The sequence below is a fragment of the Canis lupus genome, chromosome 38 (assembly GCF_003254725.2).
Source record: "Canis lupus dingo isolate Sandy chromosome 38, ASM325472v2, whole genome shotgun sequence".
Lineage (NCBI taxonomy): Eukaryota > Metazoa > Chordata > Mammalia > Carnivora > Canidae > Canis > Canis lupus.
This window is the reverse complement of record NC_064280.1, coordinates 20,447,825-20,450,582: the sequence shown is the minus strand read 5'-3', so window position 1 is coordinate 20,450,582 and position 2,758 is coordinate 20,447,825. Positions and strand designations below refer to the sequence as shown.

At 41.2% G+C, this 2,758-nt stretch overlaps 1 pseudogene; it reads right to left on the bottom strand.

Annotated features, from left to right (window-relative positions):
* Positions 1-1,058: 1,058 nt before the first annotated feature.
* LOC112642880 (ras GTPase-activating protein-binding protein 1-like) lies at positions 1,059-2,429 on the bottom strand (annotated as a pseudogene).
* Between the last annotated feature and the right edge of the window lie 329 nt (positions 2,430-2,758).

Here is a 2,758-nt window from a genome sequence, read left to right as displayed (position 1 = left end):
ATCTAATCTCCTAAGTCTCCTCTTTAACTATCTATGTAGCCTTCTTTTTCCTTTCTTAAACTATTAATCTCCAATTTCTTTGAAGTTGACTTGCTATGAATGTAAAATCCCTGCCTAGCTCTCTGAAGATATTTATGCTTCTTCTAGTGACTGTTTCATCTTGTTTTACTTAGTCTGCCTCATCAAGCATTTAGTTCCTCAATTTGGGGAACTTTTTGACTCTTTAATGGTTTTAGTTTCTTCAAGTGTTTTATAATAGTTGATTGCTCATTTTTGTACTTGGTAGTTCCTGTTTGATTTGAGGGAGGTGTCATTCCTTCCTGAAGAGCATGAGATGGATTTTTCACAAACAGGGAGATTTCTTTTACTTGACTAAGGGGTGCGGATGGCAGCTGGATGGATAATAACAACAAATATCTATCTACCTCGCTATCTGATTATCTTCTAGTGATTCTACATTTGATCCAAATCATTTGATTTGGCACGTTTTGTTCCAAAAGACCCTCTGCTCCTTTCTACCTTCTCAGCATTGTTCATGTTTGTTCTCTCACATAAAGGGCTATTATTCTTTCTTTCTACTTGCGAAAATTCTTTTTTTCTCTGCTGTCAAGATGTTTATCAAATCCTGTGTTTCTCACAGACTTTTGAAACACATAAAAAATAAGAAATATTCCAGTGAATGCAGTATGCCAAATGTAGGTAATAAGCAGGACACATTCCTTTGGGGAAATGCCTGTTTAAAAAGTCCAGTCTGTATATGCAAAAGTGAAGCAAAAAAAATCAGTCTTTTTCCTCTTCTCTAAAAATCTGTTTTTCTTAAATATCATTCCATGAAATTGGAAGTGAAGGGCTAAAAGGTGAGGAGAGGGAAGGGAGAAGGAGGGAGCACACATCATTTACACAAAAAGTAAAATTGTACAAACTTAAGCAGTATATAGTAGACTAGGGTCATACTCTAGGACATCAAATGCTGGATTTGATGTATAAATATAAGAAATTCACTGTTTGGCTGGAGTTAGAAGATTTGAACTGCTGCCTGAAGATCAGTGAGGAGCAAGTCACTGCCTTGGAATAATTGCCCTTCCCACTCCAAATCCTGGTTTCTGTACTGTGCCTTCATGGAGAGGGCCTCTCATTCCACCACTTGGCCCACCTCCAAGGCTTCAGGTCCCCAAGGTGATCATCTCAATAGTCCTCTGTCCCCTTTCTGGGCAGCTGGACTCTTCTCTTCCTCATTCAGACAGACTTCACCTCTGAACATGATGGGCCTGTTGCTATGAGGCTCAGAATCATCAAACACAACACACTCCAAATGGGGTAATTTCCAGCCTCTGTTAATGTGGAGCTCCATCATAGTCCCATAACTTCAGAAAAAAATCTCTAAGCTTCGATTTGTCCACTTCATGTGGCAGGTTGGTGACTATCAGGGTGTCTTATAGTTCTTTGGGGTTCAAAATCACCTCGCTCACCAACCTCAGGGATTGGTCTAGGTCCCTTCTGGGGAGGCATATTTATTTGGTGTTCTCACACTCTTTGATCCTTCTGAGGCCTTTGGGGTAGAATCTGAGCTTCAGACTTAGATTCTAGATGAGGCTGTGAAGTTGGTACCTTAACAACATGAGGTGGTATCCCAGTAACTGCAACAGCTCCACTGGGTGGAAGGTCACAAATGCCCCAGAAAATGTCTTCCAGTCTTTCTGGATGGTCTGAGCCATGTCTGTAGGTGCTGGGGAAGAACTCTTCTATGTATCCTCAGGAGCAATTTCTTCTAATACTGGCTCAGACTTTTCCTCTTGGATTCAGACTCAGGTTCTTGCTCTGGTTCAGGATCAGGCTCTGATTCAGCAACAGGTTCCTCTAAATCTTCTTCCAAGTCCTTGCTGACAGTCTGATCATAGAAAGTGCCAGAATCATCAAGTACCACCTCAGGTGTTGATTGTCTTTCTTCAGGTTCCTGGGCCTCTTCCTCAGATTCCTCCTGAGGCTCAGTGAAAAACACCAAAGAACTAGTCTTGGTATCTGAAGATCTCATTGTGGATATAGAACTCATTTGCAACCAGGTCCTTAGGAGCAAGGACAAATGTCTCCATGAGTCTCCTCAAAGCCTGGTTGTTATTAGAGAGCAATCCTGTCACCTCGACTACCACACCATCATTCAGAGTGGCATCAGCATCAATGTGGTGAATCTTAGTGTGGCAATTGGTCAAGTTTTGTGACATCACTTTTCTATGGATTTCTAGAAAGAAATCCATAAACTTTCTAGAAAGTCCATAAACTGCCTCTACTGGCTTTCCATTTGAATCCAATTCTGCATAAGAGTTCTTTCCATAAAAGCTGCATAGCATGTCTGATGGCTGCCTCAGCTGCGTGTCATACTTTCACACAAGTGCCTGCCCCTCCGACAGGGGACTAGGCTTTTCTATAACCATTGCTTTGGTTAATTTTACCTGCACAGCTGTGCGGGAGCAGAACAAGCTTTGCTCCACAGCTTGGCAGAAGGCAAAATCTCCTCATGCAACTGTATCCGCCTCTACTTGTGAAAACTCTATTCAACCTCCAGGCCTAATACAAGATTCATCTCTTAAAAAAAAATTCCTCACTACTTTATCTTCTAATTATTATGGCTCTTTTGGTGAATAGTGATTACAAATGTGACTTCAAAGTTATTTCAATGGTAATAACTGCTACCATTCTGGGGGCTTCCATTATGTGCTAAGCCCTGTAGTGAATATGTCACGTATACGACATGATTTAATCC